At 38.0% G+C, this 7,762-nt stretch overlaps 1 long non-coding RNA gene across 1 annotated transcript; it reads right to left on the bottom strand.

The window, feature by feature from the left end:
- Window positions 1-6,007: 6,007 nt before the first annotated feature.
- On the bottom strand, window positions 6,008-7,372 carry LOC106951960 (uncharacterized). The gene is made up of 2 exons (XR_001425896.1): window positions 7,308-7,372; window positions 6,008-7,250 (listed from the first exon to the last, which is right to left on the bottom strand). It is a non-coding gene; the product is annotated as an uncharacterized LOC106951960 (long non-coding RNA).
- Between the last annotated feature and the right edge of the window lie 390 nt (window positions 7,373-7,762).

Genomic DNA, 7,762 nt, shown 5'->3' with positions numbered 1-7,762 from the left:
GTTTCCCAACAGCCGAGGGTTCAGAACCTCGGTACGAATAAGGGGCCGGTTTTTGCCGCGGTAGTTGAGGATGGGTCATTTCCACATAAAACTCCTACAGCTTCCACACCCCCCGAAAAAAAAAAATCAAACAATAGCAACACAGGGGTGACCAGAGAACCAACAAAAAGAAGAACATTTTTTTGTTCTTCTGAGACGTCCAGTCCAACTTTTCTAAGGGATGGCCAGATTTGAGTCACTGAAAATACTGAGGTTACCACAATAAAACCAAAAGAGAAATTTTTTTAGGCATCCTTGAATTTAAAATAAGCTCCAATAATAATAATAATATTAATAATAATAATAATAATAATAATAATAATAATAATAATAATAATAATAAAAAGAAGAGCATCTCTGTCTTACTGTTTTTACATTTACACGTTCAAGTTTTCAAGTACCTCTATAGCAAAAGTTAAATTTGATATTTTACCTCACACATTATAGACTTGTTTGGAAGAGACTGTATCATATATTCCCTGTAAACTTTGGGAACATGTAGGTCGTTTGTTTAAATTCTTCTTCTTCTTCTTCTTTTTTTTTTTTTTTTTTTTGGAATTTCTGTGGGATATATCAAATGCATCTAAGGTACCAACATGATGTACCTTAGATGATGTTTGAGCTGTGATATACAGCTTTGTGTACTATATAGCATGGTATAAATTTATTGTCCAGCACCATAAGGGAAGAGTTATGTTGTAAATTCGGAGTACAGTACCACATAACAGAGAGTGTGCAGTACATCTACGTGACAGTTTCTGTGAGGTCTTGCTGCAGAATCGGTCTTTCCTGTGTCACTGACATACGGCTACCAAAGGAAGCTGTTTTTTCGGAACTAAATCAAATTCTTTGCGTCATGAGTTTAAAAGTAAGAGGTACTAAAGAAGTACTGAAATGGTATTTCCAAAGTGGGACCCATTCACGTATTTTAGATGTGGGTCTAGACATGGTGTTTTTGAGTATTGACACCTCAAGTTTGCATATTTGTTTTCCAAGCTCAACAAGTTATGGGCTTCTCCCCTCCCTCTGCAGTATACAATAATAAAAAAGAAAACCTCAAAATGATTGCCAAAGTTATTAATGTTACAGTAGCAGAAACAGTAGCTTAAGGGATGCATCAGATTAGACAATGAATCATATCTGAAAAATCTTAGATGTTTAATAACTTTTCAAGCTGAGATTTGATGTTTTCATCCATCCATCCATTTTCTGAACACCCTTGTCCCTCAGTGGGGTCGGGAGGGGTGCTGGTGCCTATCTCCAGCTAACGTTCCGGGCGAGAGGCGGGGTACATCCTGGACAGGTCGCCAGTCTGTCGCAGGGCAACACAGACACACAACCATGCGCACACACACCTAGGGGCAATTTAGACAGACCAATTAACCTAACAGTCACGTTTTTTGGACTGTGGGAGGAAACCGGAGTACCCGGAGAAAACCCACACATGCACAGGGAGAACATGCAAACTCCATGCAGAAAGGCCGGGGCCGGGAATCGAACCCAGAACCTTCTTGCTGCACGGCAACAGCTCTACCAACTGCGCCACTGTGCATTGATGTTTTCAATGGTAATTAAAAAAAAAAAAAAGAAACTTGCATTCAGAAGCAACTTGAAACCTCCTGCCTCACACAACATCTAACTCTTCAGTAGACATGTTTGACTGGGAAGAAAAACAAAAAAAAGTTGGTAAAAAGCACAAACACACTATGCAATCTCCAAAATCATACAGGATGTGTCTCAACATTGTAAAATCTTAATGGTAATTAAGATTACCTGGCTGCGAGACTCGTATAACAAAATCAACTCAGAGGGATCCAACAGAGACACAGATCCAACTACAAATTGACTGCAAGTCATGTTTGTTAATGATGTCATCATAGAGAGAAGGAGGGATTATTATCCGAACGAGTCTGAAATTCGTCCTGCAATGCAGCACTATCGTTTGCAGACATTTAAACACAGAGTCAAAAGCCACTGGTTGCTGTGTAGGTCAAACTAAACAGCAACTAAAGCTCACAACTCTGAAAACTGAACATGTTGGTAATTACACAGTGTGAACCTACAACTTGCAAGCAAATTTGTTCATTCATTTGGAACCTCTTTCTAAACGTACCCAAAAAATATGAGTACATTTGAGTGCTGTGTTTAGGACATGCAGATGGAAGAGTATTCATTGAGATATAAACAAAAACAGTCCAAGAATAGATCCTTGAGGAACAACTTTACTGTGAAGGGATTTTTCTATTTGGGCAACAACATATTTGATTTTAATTATAAACGACTTCTGCATCAGGATAGAGCATTTTATAAATAGTATGTTCGAAATTATATTTTTACTTTTTGTACTTGAGATCGGGTACGTAATGTGGCATTTCATCGTAGACGCTTCTGGAAAGAACACGTTCAGTCTTGGCTAGAAACCTTTTGTGCAACAACTGTTGTTGTTGCAGCAAAATAGCTTTATTGACAGCAGACAAAGAAAACTCAAATTGATGGCCTTATTGCGCCATTTGCGCCAGGCTTTTCACAGAGAGAAATCAAGTGGAGGAATGTTTTAAAAACATACGCGCACTCGCGCGCACACACATTTCAAAGATTGTAACCAACATGAAAGGTGTTTCTTTAGTGGTTGCAGTCAAAAATAATTCTTTGAATAAAGCTTTGACAGGCTAAATTAAATCACCAAAAGATTGAGCTGCTTTTAAATGCAGAGTTTCCTAATACATCAGAAGGCAGGACTGGCTGACCTCGACAAAAAAAGCCCAGTGACTGATGCTGTTGTGACGGGTGATGAATTAAAATGGAGTTTGTAAAAGTGAAATCCATCAGTTGAAAATAGGCTTTGATAAATATTGGCACTTAAATGAAAAAAAAAAAAAAAAAAAAAAAACATTACCAGTCACTACCGTTTCTGACAAGGGAGGTGGGAAAGGAGACGTTTCGTTTTTTTAATCTGTCATCTCGACCTTTACTTCTTACAACGTATTACAGCTGACGTTGCTTCACTAACAAATCGTATAGAATGTAACGTGCACAAGGCTAAAGCCTGTGGATGGATGGCAACATCTAGTGGCATCTTTTATGGATGCACTCAAATTGCTGCACAGACGTAAAGGGGGACAGCAAATTTGCACATTAAATTATATGCATTTCAAAACTGTTTTCATGATTCTGTCTTATAACAAAATGTAATCTTGCTAATCTTGATTTGAACTTCATGCCATTTGCAGATGTTGGTATGTAAAGCCCCGTTTTACCTGGATTGTGTGTGTGTGACCACAGGTTGGTTACTTTTGGTCAGGATTTTCTGGTAGAGAGCAGTAATCATAGTTATATCACTTATGGTAATTTGGGTCTTAAAGGAGCAAACAAGGCTCACGTCATACTTTGGCCTCGAGGTTTCATTCTATGCTCTTTTCTTTTCTCAAAAACTGTGTTGGTTTTACACCAAATGTAGCAGGACACAGAATATATTGACTTTGGGATCATTGGGATGTTTTAGGCAAACCGAGAAGGAATTTTGTATTCTTTTCTCTTCTGGATGCCATTTTTGCCCAGTCTGTCTCTTATTTTGTCTAGGTGATTTCTTGACTCTGCAGACGAGATTAGCTGTGGCTAAGGAAACTAGACCCAACAAAAGGCTTTTCAATCATACTTAATTCATAATTGATCAAGTGGAGAAACAATATAAATGTCATACATTTGAGGAAAAAATAATACACTAAGATTCTGAATCATTTTTGACATTTCTTTGAAGCCCCCCCCGTGGCGATTCTTGCTACAAGTCATGAAATATTTTTCTATTGGAGCCCAACATCTTCTTTACCCAAAAGATTGACACTTTTTCTGTCAAATAAAAGTAATTCAGATGCATGAAGACTTCTGTGCACATTCTATTCCACATCTTTCAGTTTTCAATTGAACATCTCTAAGTTTTACAGTTAAACAGTGCCACCTAGTGGTTGTTTTACTTACCTACACAGTTGCGGTAAAGACCTTCCGTAGCCTCACTCTGTTGATTAGATTATTAGATTTTAAACACTAATATAGCAGTTTGAAGTTGAACAGACGGCACTCCAAAGTTGGACGGTAAACTCTTCCATATAATACAGTTTAGTCTTATTTTTCTGTACGTTATTAAAAAAAAAAAAAAAAAAAACCTTCCACTGCTAATAAAACACTATGCTAATGCTAATATTTAACGTCCCCTGAGGATTGTTTTTGGTGCAAAACAGTGCTTTAAAACTATTGTATTTAATCAAAATTTCTATATAAACTTGTAGGATATATGTGTATTAACTGAATTAATCATTCTATGAATGAAGACAAAAACAAGAAGTACATTAGACTGTGCAAGGAATGGAAAAAAAACTGAAAAAAACCCCTTTTTTTCATTTTTTTCTTTAATTGACAGGGAAACATCCTTCAGGACAATGGTTGGTCATCACACAGTAATCAGCAACAAGACAATAAGTAGCATCCATTTGCTGAACCTCCAGACGCATCCTGTCCCCTCCTTTCTTCCTCTGAACGTAGGGAAAAAGCTTCTTATTGCAGACAAATTGAGTCTCAAAACAGACAAAAACAGCAGCTCCCCTTCTTGTAAGGCTTGTGGGGGGAAAGGGGATTGAGGAGGGAGCGCTTAAGTCAAAGAGTCGAAATAAAAATATAGCAAGCAAAAGAAAGAAAGAAAGAAAAAGAAAACAAGAAAAACAAGAACAAGGCATTTTATTTCAATAACCTCATGTTCTGTCACAGTTTGAACGTTTAGGTTGTGTTTTTGAAAGAATTGTGTCCTGTAAAGAGCATGATCGCCACCCCAGTGTTGACCAAGAAAATGCAACTAATCTAATCGGTCCTTTAGAGCGCGTCAGGGCCAAAGCTACTCCTACGTAAAATATATGAGTTTCACTATCACCAGAGTTCCTAAAATGTTCAGAGTACTACAAGGAAAAGTGAAAAAAAGCTCCTTTACTTCGAGTTTCTCTCTATAAAACTGTATAAAGAGGAGACTGGTCCTCGTACAGCAACTGATGACCCCCATATTGCATTGGACCATAAAGAATAAGGTCATTTGATCAGGATTTTAATCAGATACAAATAATCAGAGCCCAGAGCAATTAGGTAGTCAATCTACAAATTGTAACGTCTGAAAATGTAAATATCAAAATCTCTAAAACATCCAGGAGATTCTTTCCAAAAAGTTCTTTTTATATATATATATATTTTTTTTTTCTCAACAAATCAGAACATGCAATAGTCAAAAGCGTTTTCCTCAAAAACAGGATTTATATATCAAGATCCAAAGATCTGTAAATCATAGAAACGATTCATCTGTCTCTCTTATCAAACTGTACTGATTAACAGGGCAATTACGCCTCCTGGATCGGGGCTGTCTGCGCTCCAACAAGTAAAAGGGAGACAGAGAAGAGGCTGTCCTGGTTCCTACACCAAACCTCCCCGTTGCTGATAATCTGTGCAGAAAGAGGACAAAGAACAAGACAAGCAAAAACACTGTATATAAAAAAAAAAAAAAAACGATGAGCAAAACTAGGAACAGTGCAATGTTCAGGAAGAAATGACAATCTCGCCCAGTCCATGTTCAGATCTGCCTCCAGAGCTGGAAGAACAGCGCTATGAAGAAATGAACTAGCTCTCAACTGTGCTCATAAGCAGCGACGTGTGAGGCTGACACACACTGTGATTATTGGTTATTTATGTTAATCTCACCGTTTTGACCTCGACATGCGTACGGCGTGGGAGAGGTGGCGCTAATGAGCGAGCAAAAAAAGTATATCCGAGTGATTATGATGGCTGTAATCATCTTTGTTACTGATCTGGTGCTTAGGCGGCTCTCCTAAGATTTCCAATTGCCCATTTGAGACAATTCGCCAGCCTCCGAAATGAAGTCAGATGAGGTAAATATCCATGAAGTAAGAGGTTAAAAGATTTTTTTTTTTTTTTCCCCCACAATTTTCACAACACACACCAGCAGAGACGCTGCTTACTTAAAGGGCAAATGTCATCATATTTTTACAGTCTGAAAACCTACAAATATTAAATGTCTCACATATCAATTTTTTCACAGTCCGGTTTGAATCTGCCTCTCTAAAACTGAAAGGTGCAACTGCTAAAAGTGGAAGATGCCTTAATGTACGTATTAGCGGAGCTCACGGATTTTTAAAGAGAAAACGGACGTTTTATTCCTTGACAAAACCAATCGAGTCAAACAGTTTTGTGACTGTCTTTTTTTTGGCAATGCAGCGAAGGAGCTCACAACCACAAAGTTCTGTATGCAGAACCAGAAAACTGAGGCAACGGCGGGTGAATCTGTTGATCACGTCAACGTCTCCATCCACATGTTCCTTCGGTGCCTTTCCCCACCCTCGAGCAGGAGGCTCATCCTCTTCTCAGCGAGTCGAATGAACGATGGATTGCATGTTAATTATAAAGCCCACCCAGTATTCATGGAGGTTAGGGACAATAGTGAATGACTAAAATCTGCAAGTACTTGAGACCCCTCTAAATATGCCTTAATATTAACAGTAGGAACCATCTTAGCACTACTGTATAAACTAATCTATGGTCTTCGTTGTCTGGCGCTTCAGGATTGGGTGCTCTGCAAATGCCAGCCAATGGCGTGTCGAGTAGCACTGGTAGGTGTTCCAGTGCTCCAAGCGTTATTTTCTTTACAATGCGTCATTGTCATCAGTTCAGTGACAATCGAAGGAATTCCGATTCTGATAAAATATGCAGAAAAGGCCCATTTTTCATGAATAATGTCAAGTTACTTTCCACAGGAAAAAAAAAAACAAAAAACAAATAAATCCTTGAATCTGTGAATCTGCAAATACTGAACTGCGAACAGGCAGTTCAGTATTTGACTCGATTGGTTTTGTCAAGGTACTTCCCTTCTTTTCCTAAAACCACATGTTTAGCATTAGCTTAAAGTGACTTTTCACAAGCGACGGGATCGTGACTAAAAATTTCTATCCTTTTGAAGTGTAGTAGAGATAAATGTAATCAAAATCATGGAACATGGACTGATTATCAAAATATGAGAATTTCAGCAACTTCCCTCCACGATTCCTTTGTTTCATTGCAGACATGTATTATTCTAGTGACGGCAGAAGGCACCACAAGGAGCAAAACTGGTCAGAACCAGAGCAGAAGTTACATCTACTTGAATCCCGCCAGAGTGTATTAGATGTCTTGGTTTCGATTAGAATCGTTTCGTAACTCGTTCCGATGGCAGATTACAGGTACACTATGTAAACATAGCTACAGTATGCTATGAACCCGAAGATAACTGAATTTAAAAAGTTGTAAAAAAAAAACAAAAAAAAAAAACATGATGATATTCACCCTTTAATGTGTTGATTTGGTTGGTTAAACAGCTATTTTTAAAGTTCTAATTTATTTGATCAGAGACAGCATCGAAGCACTTTGGTTTTCTCTCAGATCGCTGAGGACTTGTGCATGCTTCATGCTGATCACTACAAGACATTCGAAATAAAGCACAATGGGGGGGGGGGGAGAAAAGAAAACAAAAAAAAAGCATCATAGAATAAACAAAGCTGTCCCAGCCAGCCGTCTTTAGATTTTTGAAATAACGAAAGTGTACATCTCATGCACGTATATATGCCAAACAAGACTGAGCTGAAAAAACAAAAAAAAAAAAAAAAAAAAAAAACCGGAACAAAAAAACCCTTGGGCTGTGTCA

Source organism: Poecilia latipinna, unplaced genomic scaffold (genome assembly GCF_001443285.1).
Source record: "Poecilia latipinna isolate Pla-1442-1.1 unplaced genomic scaffold, P_latipinna-1.0 Scaffold482, whole genome shotgun sequence".
In the NCBI taxonomy this organism is placed as follows: domain Eukaryota; kingdom Metazoa; phylum Chordata; class Actinopteri; order Cyprinodontiformes; family Poeciliidae; genus Poecilia; species Poecilia latipinna.
The sequence above is the reverse complement of the archived record's forward strand: the minus strand, read 5'-3'. Positions and strand labels throughout refer to the sequence as shown.